This window comes from Chrysemys picta, chromosome 5 (assembly GCF_011386835.1).
Source record: "Chrysemys picta bellii isolate R12L10 chromosome 5, ASM1138683v2, whole genome shotgun sequence".
NCBI classification, from domain to species: Eukaryota; Metazoa; Chordata; order Testudines; family Emydidae; genus Chrysemys; species Chrysemys picta.
In genome coordinates, this window is record NC_088795.1 from 87,209,800 (window position 1) to 87,222,791 (window position 12,992).

General features: G+C 41.5%; 1 protein-coding gene across 2 annotated transcripts in view; it reads left to right on the forward strand.

Moving 5' to 3' along the window:
* LOC135983973 (uncharacterized) overlaps nt 1-12,992 on the forward strand; it is a 71,790-nt gene that overhangs the window by 37,969 nt on the left and 20,829 nt on the right. Inside the window, exon 1 of one of the 2 annotated variants that reach the window (XM_065598029.1) lies at nt 6,618-6,804. The exons of the other annotated variant lie outside the window; for it this stretch is intronic. The gene's annotated coding sequence lies outside the window, so the exon portion shown is untranslated. Of the gene's footprint in view, nt 1-6,617; nt 6,805-12,992 lie in introns of those variants that run through there. 2 annotated transcript variants of the gene reach the window in all.

Sequence of the window (12,992 nt, forward strand, 5' to 3'; positions counted from 1 at the left end):
GAAGTTTTTATTTCTTTTTTTTTTTATTGTGCACTGTCTGTGTTTGATCTCCCTCTGCTGGCTGTGTGCTTCTACTGCACAATGCAAAATTCTCCCTTTGGCTGCATTTGGCCTCCCTCTGCCTGCTGAAGAGCCTCAGTGCAGGCTAAAGCATGTGCATGCTGGAGCTTTCTGCTTGGACATGGCCAGCTAAGATGGCTGCATGCTTCCCCCTCACTGCTTTGTCTCTGCAACAGCTAGGCAGCAATGGCTGAAAATTCCTCTTGTGTTCTGCCCTTAATTGCCAACCTCTCTGTCTCTAGCAGGCTGGCTCCAGCTGTACCGGAAGCAAAATGCAGCAGCAGTCTGTTTCCAGGTGAACTTTTTCCCTTTTTTTTTTTTATATTATCTAATTACTTTTTCTTCTTAGTGAGGAAGATCCGCATTGCCAACATGTAGTATTTGGATCCAGCAGAGAAGGGGGTTGGGGAGGAAAAGAGGGACACACACAGAGGGAGCTGATGCAAACACAGTTGTCTGCTGTGGAGATTTTAGTGTTCAGGCTGCAAAACAGAAGCTAACAGGAAAGTGAGGCTTTGCACTGCATAAGGGAGAGTGCTCAAATAGGCTGTCACAGGGTATATCTGTTTTGTTTGTTTGGCTGGGTTGGGAGAGAGCCTTCCACTCCCTTAAACACCAAGCAAAATAAACCAAGTACCCCACTTCCATTAAAAACAAGGTAAGGAAAGGGAAATAGATTAGCTCTATCTTTTTTTTTTCCCCCTCAGTTAAAGGGGACTGGAGGGATGGGAGAATACAAGCAACAGCTATGCTCCAAAAAGTGTAATCTCCTTTAATGAAAGCACTGAGCTAAATTTAAAGTGCTGAATCTGGCAGTGCCCTAAAAATAAGCTGTGGCTTCCCTGTAGCATCTCTATGGGCTTTAATCTAAACTGCAATTTTTATTTTGAGACTGTATGTACATGCAACAAGTGGTATTCGTCAGAATCATTCAAGGGCAAAATGTTGTCATTTTATAGTATTTCACTTCAGCTAGGGTTACCATATTCAAACATTTAAAAAAGAGGACACTCCACGGGGCCCCGGTCCCGCCCCCGGCCCCGTCCCAACCCCACCCCTTCTCCGCCCCCATTCCAACCCCTTCCCCAAAGTCCCTGCCCTAACTCTGCCCCCTCCTCTGAGCACCCTGCATTTCCCCTCCTCCCTCCCGCTCTGATCTTGGTTGGGGGTTGCTAAGTGCTTCCCTGCTCCCCACTCGCCCCGAAGCCCCTATGCCCTTGCCTGCCCTGCTCCTCCTCACCCTGCAGCCTCTGCACCCCCCGCCCCTGCAGCCTCTGTGCCCCCTGCTCCCCACTTGCCCTGCAGCCTCTGCACCCCCCCCGCCCCTGCAGCCTCTGTGCCCCCTGCTCCCCACTTGCCCTGCAGTCTCTGCACCCCCCCCGCCCCTGCAGCCTCTGTGCCCCCTGCTCCCCACTCGCCCTGCAGCCTCTGCAGCCCCCGCCCCTGCAGCCTCTACACATCCCCCCCCCCCCCCCCCCCCGCTGCCTGCCCTGCTCCCCCCGCTCACCCAGCAGAGGGAGAACTGTGAGCTCCACGTGGAATTAAACACAGCCCCGCTGCTCTGTGGGGGAGGAGGTAGCGGGGGAGGGGGAGGGACTCTGGCTGCTAGAGGCCCTAGTGGCTGCGAGCAGCTTTCAATCAGGCCAGGCGTCCAATCAGCCGTGCCGCACAAGGGGAAGGGGGAAATCCCGGACATTTCTACTTAATTAGAAATCCCCCCCGGACGGCCATTTAACACTGAAAAAGCCGGACATGTCCGGGGAAACCCGGATGGATGGTAACCCTAACTTCAGCTGAAGCTAAAGAGATGCAAAAGAAATCTTAGTGGCATCTGAAAGGTTACCCAGTGAAATCAGTAGATTTCAAATGGACAAGGTAGCTGGAAGTGTGATACAAGGCCTCTGAGAGGTGGTTCAGCTTTGATTTTTACAAAGTGTATTAATACGAGGCCTGTAATAATTCAGGCTGTGCAGGAGAGTTCAACAAAAAAGGGTAGGCAGTGAACTGTATGCTCTCTATGGCTGGGAGTTCTCTCAGATTAAACATAGCAACAGTAGATCCTAGAATCACATGGCTTTTACCCCAGGCAGAAAGTTTTTAAGGTAATAGAAGAAAGAATTAAATCAAAAAGCCTTCTGTTTTTGCGAGTGATGAGCAAGCAGATTCATATAAGGTAGATGAAGTAAGAATTGACCCCAGAGCTTAACTGCAGCCAAACTACTTTTTTGATGTCATTTAAATGCCAACAATGTGCTCAGCACTTCACAAGACATAAAAGAAGAATAAAATATGGGGCCAGATACTCGGCTGGCATTGCTCCTTTGACTTCACTGGGTTAGTGCTGCTAGTACTTTTGTGGAAAACTATGGTACTAGTGATATAAAAAAGAATGGGCAAATTTTGAAAACCCAGAAGGTTGTGGCTGGTTCTTCTATTAAGAACATAAGAAAGGGTATACTGGGTCAGTTCAGTGGTTCAGTTAGCCCAGTTTCCTGTCTTCCGACAGTGGCCAATGCAATGCCATATGCTTCAAAGGAAATGAACAGAACATGGCAATTATCAAGTGATCCATCCCCTGTCATCCAGTCTAAGCATTTGGCAACCAGAAGCTTAGGGATACCCAGAGCATAGGGTTGCATTCCTGACCATCTTGGCTAATAGTAATTAATGGATCTATCTTCCATGAGCTTCTCTAATTCTTTTTTGAACCCAGTTATAGTTTTGGTCTTCACAATAACCCCTGGCAATGAGTTCCAGGTTGACTGTGCATTGTGTGAAGAAGTACTTCTTCAGTTTGTTTTAAACCGCCTGTGTATTAATTTGATTGGGTGACCCATTGTTCTTGTGCTATGTGAAGGGGTAAATAACACTTTCTCCACATCATTCATGATTTTATAGACCTCTCTCATATCCCCCCCCCTTGGTCATCTATTTTCCAAGCTGCACAGTCTGTCTTTTTAATCAGGCCTCATATCCTTATCCTTAATCATTTTTGTTGCCCTTCTCTGTATCTTTTCCTAATTGTTCCGAACAATGGTTAGCTTTTTTTGACGGTTGCACATTGAGTGAATGTTTTCAGAGAACTATCCTCAGTGACGCCAAGATCTGTCTTGAGTGGTAACAGCTAATTTAGGCCCCTTCATTTTGTATGTACAGTTGCAATTATGCTTTCTAATGTGCATTACTTTGCATCTATCAGCACTGAATTTCATCTGCTTTTTTGTTACCCATTCACACGGTTTTGTGAGATCCTTTCGAAACTTTTCGCAGTCTGCTTTGGACTTAACTATCTTGAATAAATTTGTATCATATGGAAATTTTGCCACCTCACTGTTTACCCCCTTTCCAGATCTTGTAAGAATTTGTTGAACCACAGTATAGATTCCAGGGGATACCGTTATTTACCTCTCTCCAGTCTGAAAATTGACCATTTATTCCTACCCTTTGTTTCCTATCTTTTAACTAATTACTGATCCAAGAGAGGACCTTCCCTCTTATCCTATGACTGCTTGCTTTCCATCAGAGCCTTTGGTCAGGAACATTGTCAAAGTTTTCTGAAAGTCCAAGTAAACGATGTCCATTGAATCGCCTGTAGTTGCCAGGATTGCTTCTTGAGCCTTTTTTGAAAAAATGGGTGTTATGTTAGCCATTCTCCAGTCATCTGATACAGAGGTTGATTTAAGTGATAGGTCATTTACTGTAGTTGGTAGTTCTACAGTTTCATTATGGTCACAATTACCGAGCGGTTCAGCTATATACACTGCTTGGATCTATGCTTGTATTCCCCTTAGGACTAAATCAAGAATTACCTCTCCCCTTTTGGGTTCCAGGACTAACTGCTCCAAGAAGCAGTCATTATTGGTGTCTAGAAAATTTATCTCTGCATCCCATCCTGAGTTGACGTGTTACCCAGTCAACATGGGGATAGTTGAAATCCCCCATTATTGAATGTTCTATTTTTATAGCCTCTGTGATCTCCCTGAGCATTTCACAATCACTATCACAGTCAGGTGATTGATAGTTTATTCCTACTGTTATACTCTTATTCAAGCATGGAATTCTATCCATAGAGATTCTATGGTACAGTTTGATTCATTTAAGGTTTTTACTATATTTGGAAGCAGCAAGCACACAACAGACAGACGACAAACTCACCCCAAGAGTCATGTGGCTGCCCCTTCTTCATCTGAATAATCCCTCGCAAAACTCCTTTGTTTGCTGCTCCTGTTCGTGCATAGCTTTACACCTGCTGTATATTTGTGTACAATCACCATTACTGTAGTAATTGCATATGCAAATACAGATTCGAAAGAAGATTTACATTTTGGACCTCATTTTAAAATTCAGATTACTTTTAGATCATGCATAATGCTGCAATAACTTAATAGATTACACAAAAGAACTCACCATAAAACTAATAAATAATATTGCTGTACTCATAAATGAGGGTTTATTTTTCTGATCTTCCAGGTGCAACTTCATAAAATGAAGCATTGTCTTTTTTATCGAAAAAGCTTGGGATTTTTTCCTATGTAGAGCTTGTTAATGAATTATATGAACAGTGTCATAGCCAAGGTGATTTTTGTACTGGAGTCCAACATATCAGGAACTTTAAGTGATTAGAATATAGGAGAAACCTAGAACCGGACTAGATTAACACATTTGGTGTGACGTTCACAGTCACTCAAGATTCAGACTTGAGTAGCATTTAGCATCTTGCGTGGAACCTCTTCACGGGACTCAGTTTTACCATCAGCAGAGTAAAAAGAGGAGTTTAGGATCTGGACTGCTTCAAAAGACCTTATAGAAGAGTTTGCAGTGCTGTGTCTTGGTGTTGCTCTTAGAAATTGGTAAAAACAGGGAACAATTAAAACAAGAACAATGAAGAAATATGTATAATCTGTGTGCAAATTCTATAACTGAGCTTTCACTGAATAGTGTCTTACTGTGAGAGGGGTAAGCCTTAAGCTAAGGAGTTTCACAGCAGCAGAACTCTTCAGAACTTAATTTGCAGATGGAAACCACTGAAAAAATATTTTCAGAGTTTTGATGGTTTATTGCCTCAGTGAGGGTTGAGGGTTTCTGACTGCTGAGTCTCTGGGATGGAGCAACTCCTGACCCACCCAACTTCCAGCTATTGGATACACCCACTTTAAGAATATAAGAACAGCCATACTGGGTCAGACCAGTGGTCTATCTAGCACAGTATCGTGTATTCTGATAGCAGATAGTGCCAGAAGGAATGAACAGAAGGCAATTTATTGAGTGATCTATCTCCTGTCATCCAGTTCGAGCTTCTGGAAGTCAGAGGTCTAGGGACACCCAGAGCAAGGGGTTGCATCCTGATGGTTTGCATATTGTACTGCCAATTTGACATTTACTGGTTTCTGACTGCCTCTTTAATGTGACGGCAGGTGCAGGCTGTTCATACTGTGTTGTGGCCAGAGGAAGGGAGGAACTGGGATGGAAGCAAGAGTAGCTCTGAGTTGAGACGAGGGGTTAGCAGTTGAGAAGGAAGTATGAGGCTGAGTTGGTAGATGGTGGGTGGGTAGGAATGTTTCTGTGCTCATTGCAAATTGTGGTGTATCTAGTGTGAGGAAATGAGTCGTCTTTGTTTTGAGAGGGATTAGAAGTGGGGAAAGAGGCAAGTAATTTGCACAAGAAAAGCTCATTCTTGCTGCCAGGTACAGTAGTAGATAAACTCTTAGGCCTGGTCCCCACTTAGTCCGGACTTCGGACTAAGGTACGCAAATTCAGCTACGTTAATAACGTAGCTGAATTCGAAGTACCTTAGTCCGAACTTACCGCGGTCCAGACGCGGCCGGAAGTCTCCCCCCGTCGACGCCGCGTACTCCTCTCGGCGAGCTGGAGTACCGGCGCCGACTGTGAGCACTTCCGGGATCGATCCCAGAACATCGATGGCGTGCCGCCGGACCAGCCGGTAAGTGAAGACTAGGCCTTAGTGTAATGATTTCACAGTATAGAAAGCAGGTTAGTACTGGGAAGTGGCATGTAGGGAAGACATATTTTGCAGGATTAGAGAAGTTATTAGTGGAAAAAGAACCAAAATCCATTTTAAATGGATGAAATGTATAACTTACTTATGAGTAGGATCTTGACTCCAAACAAAGAGGCCCTGAAACTTATCTATAGCTCTTAAAGGAAGACTCGGAGTGGAGAGTACAAAAACCTAACTCTTAAGGTCCCAGTTAATGAGGAAATCGGAAGGGGCTTACATGCACTAGAAATAGTTATAGTTAATAGTTATACTGGTATAACTATTTCTGACAAGCTGTGAAACAGCAGCTTCACAGGAAAAACTCAATATTTTTTGCTAATTTCAAAGCAAATAACACCTAATTTTTTTTTTTAGCGTTTATTTTTTGTCTGGAGCATTTCCAGGGGAGTGAATCACTGACAAAAGTTAATAGCTCATGACTTCTCTTTGGGCCAGCAGTTCTGCCAGTTAGGCATTAATCTTTTCCATGTAAATGGGTATTCAGTGATTCTATATGTAGAAACTCTTCCGTCTGAGTCCATATTGAACCATGGCCAGTGACATGGTGCACATTGTCAGCACTTATACCGTCATTTATAATTATTTATTAAGGGGGCAATGTGCTGCCGGAATAGCTGATATTTGGCTCAGATGAGGTATGTTAAATTGGGATTTTGCATACTTCTGGTCACTAAAGGAGGCTGCACAAATATAGCACCAACACCAGTATCTTGGCCACGTTCCGGGTAAGGAAGTTTATTTTTCTGCTGACCAAATAACACCTCCATCCAGTTTTAATTTGATAAAGTATCCGTCACTTCCTGTTCTTTAGGATGCTGTGTACTTTTCAACTGGTGGTGTATTACTCCTGAAGTGGCTGCATATCTGTACTGTGTGAAGTGGTCCCTGTATACTGTTTGTAAAATCAGTTTAAATTGCTTTGGGATAATTTTGGATAAAAGGCACTACACATGGCAAATGTAAGTCACTGAGATCGTGAGTCTTTAATATTAATTGACTATCGGTAAAATTTTCAGAAGTGATAAGGGCTAGATTTTAAAAGATATTTAGGTACCTAAAGATGCTGAGAATGCCCCTAGATGTCTATTTGCATCTTTAGATACCTAAAACCTGACCTTAAATAATTTAAGAGCCTAAATCACATTTTCAAAGTGATGTAGGCACCTAGGGGCTGAAGTCTCATTTAAAGTCAGTGGCCCTAAATCACTTATGAAAATGAAACTTGGGTTCCTAGTCATTTAGGAGCGTTTGAAGATTTTACCCCCTGTCCTTATGTCTTCACTTAACTGACTAATGCTAAATTAAAGATCTCACTTGCTACTACAGTGCAGTGCTCAATAATATAGTTATTCTTAGATTGGCATACATCTGAGAGATTACTGAAAATTACAGTTGGCAAATAACTATTAATAGAAATTAAGTTATGACCTCTAGCTTCCCCCCAATTTCTAGATAACCTTTTCTGAAATCTTGAACCCGTCCTTATGGTCTGAATGGGTTGATTTCTTCTGCTTAAAGTTTCACTGGTGATTTCTCTCCCCCTGTTTGGTGGTTGCCTTTTGAATAGATAGCTTCAAGCAAAGAACATTCATTAACTCTGCCATAGGTATGAGACGCTGTGCAGAAAGGCTAACGTTTTCTTACAGATCTAAAACAAATGTAGAACTACTAAAAGTCTAGAGGAGAAAAAGTCTATTCAATTAATAGTCTTTCCTTTTTAGACCCAGTGACAAACTCTGGCTCTGACTTGAAAAGTTATATTTAAAAACAACAACAACTGCTAAGCAGAATATTTAAATATTGCCCAAAGTGATGCCTGGCAGCTGTAACTGACTCATCTTTCAAATGTTAAATGCTCAGGTTTTTGTTTTGTTTTGAGCAATGACTGAATCTAAACTTGGGATATATCCTCCCCAGATATGAAAAATAACACCAGTCAAGAAGCAACGCCTTACAATCTAATCTGCCCAACCCTAATTGTATTGGTAAATGCCGATAAATGTTGATTTCACCAAACATGCACAAACTATTTCCATAGATAACTGAAATTTACAGATAGACAAAATAAAAAAAATGCTGCCTGAGAACATATTAGAGTTTGACTTCGGACTATTTGTTGTATATTTTGACAATGATGTGGACAATTTTGGTTTTTAATGGTTATAAGGACTTAACTTTTTGAATCTCAATGTCTACTGTCACTAAATAATTGCCACCCCACCATAATTTCTCACAATTGTGAAAATTTAAATACATAAATGCTTAAAACCCATAATTTTGCCCAACTCTGAAAATGTAAATTGATAAACATAGAAAAAATAATTTCAATCTCAACATTTCAGTTTTTTTTCTGCCAAGTCTATTTACAATGAACAGCTCATGTGAAACGACAATATTTTAGGTTTGGAAACTTGTCTATGGGTGTGTAGATGAGAAATTCCTTTGACGCTCTTATGGTGCTACATAAACACACTTTTTACATTTATTTTTTGGGGGGAGGTCTTCAAGTTGTTAATGAGTCAGTTGACCTGTAAACTCCGTATGCTGCTTGCAGTTAAATAGGAAACCCTCCGCTTCATTGTTCTGTGTAATTGGTAGCACTGAGATAGAGATCTCCCAAACGTCTAATATTATGCAAGAGAGCTTGATCCGTTTGCGTGTACCCTTATACACACACTCTGGGCACTGTTACAGCTGCGCCAGTGTAAGCTCTCTAATGCCTCTCTCAGCAATGGGATGGAGCGCTCTTGTTCACTTAACTACTACAGCCTCTGCGAGCTGCAGCAGGAGAAGCTCTTCTGCCAACATAGCGCTGTCCACACTGCCGCTTATGTCGGTGTAACTTATGTTGCTCAGGGGGTGGTTTATTCACACCTCTGAGTTACAGAAGTTATGACATAAACTGTAGTGTAGACATAGCCTCTGTGAATGCTATGCCAGGCATAACCAAGATGTGCATTCAGAACCTGATATTGTGAGGGTTTTTGAAACATTCATATTCTGGGAAGGATTTAAGAAAGATAGGGGAGAAGATAATCACCCATGTTTTCACATCACTGGCAGTAGTGCTGATTTTCTGCCTTATTTTCTTCATGTTTTTTCCTCTCGATTTAAATTGTGTATACACCTCTACCTCGATATAACGCTGTCCCTGGGAGCCAAAAAATCTTACCGCGTTATAGATGAAACCGTGTTATATCGAACGTGCTTTGATCCGCTGGAGTGCGCAGCCCCTCCCCCCCCGGAGCACTGCTTTACCGCGTTATATCCGAATTCGTGTTATATCGGGTAGCGTTATATCAGTGTAGAGGTGTATTTGCCTCAGAGTATTCTGCTGTTAGAAATTCAATGTATTATTTACGCAGAGCCAAAGCTTGTCCCATGGACTCTTATCCTTGACTTCAATAAGACCAGTATTTGGGCCAAATTTATATTTTTATTACTTATAGAGACACTTCATGCTGGTGTGTGTGTGCCTGCACCATTAGATACACTTAAAATGTTCAAATATCAGAGTACAAAGTAGCTATTGTGCATAAAATATTTGTCCCCCTTCCGTGCCTTTCTATTTCCTTACAGAACCATCATTGTTCAATAATATTTCAATTCAGCTGAATGGGTATCATTAGTTTATCAGTGTAGGTTACTAATAGATCTAATTAAATGTACCAACAAATGGATAACTGAACATTGCAGTTGACAATCTCCATTTGGTTTGTAGCACAGCTGTTAATGCTAGCATCCACTCCAGTCCTTACTCAGCATGGTTCTATCCAAATCCAATGGAAGTAAATAGACTCCCTAGAATCCCTTGAAATGTCAGGCACTGGGAACCTGAGGCTTCAGATTGTGCCTGGGGCCTATGAAGAGATAAAATGGGGGGAAGAATTCCTTGTATTCCAGTGTTTGAAAGTACGCAGGAGTTTAGCACTTTCTCCCCCCTACCAATTACATGCAGATAAGAGTGTCTATTTTTCACCTTCTCATAAGAAAGATGAAAATATAAATGCACAATTTTAAATGAGTCCTTTTCTATAAATCCCTATAATTATGCACCAGATGCAGATTATATAAATGTTGACAGTATCTTGGTATTTGGCAGTAGTTATAGACTTTATTTAATGAGGCATAAATGTGACTTTGATTCAAAGAGCTGGGATATCATAGTAATAAGCTAAACTGTTGGTGGTGTAAGTGTAATCTTTATGTGCAAGCCATAATCCAAATACAGGTGCTTTAAATAGTCTTGATTTATTGTTAAGTGATACGTGAAACAGTGAGTGAGGCAATATCTTTTATTGGACCAACTTTTATTAGTGAGAGATAAGCTTTCGAGCTTACATAGAGCTCTTCTTTAGGTTTGGGAAATGTCAGTATCACAGCTATTACATGGTGGAACAGATTGTTTAGCATATGTAGTTAGCACATTTCAAGGAGTCATTCAAGGTGAAGTGACCTATTAACACTTCTCCAGATATAGGTGGGGGAAAACCTGGGGAGGGGTGGTTAGTGGGCTATAGATTGTTAGCGTAAGACATAAATCCAGTTTTTCTATTCAGTCTATGATTCTTAGTGTCTAACAAAGTTATGAATTTAAGCTCCCAGTCTTGTTTTCAGAAAATGTTGTGCAGGTATCCTTTGAGGATGAGGACGGAGAGGTCAGATAGAGTGATGGCTTTGTGAGAAGTTTTCATCCACACATGATATAGTGTTTTGTCTTTTATCATTTTTCTGTGTGAGTTCATTTGAGAGTATAGTGATGATCTTGTTTCACCCACGTGGTGGTAGTTGGGGCATTTAGTGCACTGGATGTGGTACACATGTTGTGATAAGCATGTCTAGGTTCCATGGATCTTGAAAGGTCAATTTGTTGGGGGCCGGGGTGTTGATCACCATAGTAGTGGAAATATGTCTACAGGTTTTGATACATTGTTCTTTTAGGGTCTGTTGCCACCTGTAGTTGGTATGCCCTGGTCTGTGGGGAACTTCCTACTGATTATGAGCTTGGTAGGTTGGATAGAAGCTTCTATAATGAGCAGAAGAAGGGGCTCAGGAAAACTTTGTTTCAGGATGTAGTCCCCATTGAGAATGGGTTGTAATTGTTTTATACCTTCTATGGGTTTCAGTGTGGGCTGGTATGTGACAAGTGAGGGGTGTGCAGTCAAAGGCAATCTTATTTCTGTATTGAAGCAAGTTCTATTGGGGTATTTGGGTGGCCCATTTCATGATGTGATCTACTTCTCTGGTGGAGAGTCCTTGTTTGGTGAAGGTGGCTTTAAGTATGTGTTAGGTGTATATCCTGGACTTTCTCCGTTGAGCATATTATGTGGTTTCTGAGTGCCTGGCTGTAGATAACAGATTTCTTTGGGTGGTTCCTGGATCTGTGAAGATGGTGAGGTGATCTGTGGGTTTCTTGTTTATCGTTGTCTGTAGGGTTCCATTGTTGAAGCTGATTGTGGTCTCCAGGAAATTGATGCTGGTGTAGGAGTGCTCTAGAGAGAGTTTAATCGATGGGTGGTGGAAATCTCATGAGGGAGTTTACGTCATGTGTCTAGAGGAGGAAAATATCAATGTGTCTAGGTATATAATTGATTTTTATGGTGCATTTGTCCAGAAATTCTTCAAGGTTACCCAAGAAGAGATTTGCATATTGGGGAGCCATCCTAGTACCCAGGTCTGTTTCCATGGTTTGGACAAAGTGTTTGCAGTTGAATGAGCAATTGTTATGAGTGAGGATGACATGAATGAATTTGGTGATGTTTGGCATGGATATCTGAATGTTCTTGTCCATTGTCTTGTAAATATTTGAGGCAGGAAGCGATGCTGCCATTTTAAGAGATGTTGATGAAACATATGAACCACTTATGCTAAACAATTTGTTCCACCTCGTATTTAGCAGTGATGCTCTGAGTAAGTTTCCTAGACCTGAAGAAGAGCTCTGTGTAAGCTCAAAAGCTTCTCTCTCTCTCCAGCAGAAGCTGGTCCAATAATAGATATTACCTCACCCATAAGGCCTCTCTAATTATCCTGGGACCAACACGGCTACAACACTGCATATGTGAAACAGTAGGAGGTTTGCAGGGAAGGGTAAAAAGTGACAAGAAGACAAGTGATCTCCTTGCACGTAGTACCAAACACCATGTGCCATTAGCAGAAAATGTATTCTATGCTGATACAATATATTCCTTTGGTTTGATTTGATTTGCTACCTTAGGGTTTTGACATCTGTGTACACAATGTATCTGTGGGTCTCTGTTACATCTTTTTTAATATAAACCCACAGTCTTTTTCCTACTTGTGAGCAGTTACCCTGCATCATTCATGTCAGTTTCACCTGTCTCTGGGAAGGGGACTGGGGAAATGTTCTCTCAGAAAGCATAAGACTGTCCTTGCCCCCAAATAGCTTTAGCAGTCACTTTTGCTTTCTCAAACAAGTTAGGATTTTAATAATTCTCTTTTGTAGTCACCTTACTATCCTAAAGAAAAAGGAAACATCCAACTGCCTCACTTAGAATCCTAGAGAGGAAAGCTTCTGTAAATGTTAGCTCCAAAAAGAGATTTCATACTGTGCTCTTAATAACCACTTCCCCTCAGAGAATATAAATTACTTTCTAAAGGCCTGTATCTATGCCAAGTGAAGTCAAGGGTAAACTCCTGTTGACTTCAGTGCATGCAGGACTGGGCTCCAAGTTTCCACCTAGAGCCTTGAGGGATATCACTAAATGTGTGACTTGTAACCATTTTGTTTTATCAGATTCCCGATACTGTCTTGTCAGTTACAGACTAAGAGGTTGAAGTTGAATGTAAGACTGCCCAGAGCTTACTAGGACAGTTAAAGTGGGAATAGATTGACATGCAAAAATGTTAATTTCCATTTGCTCTGTTTGATCCATCATAATTAAGCTATTTGTAT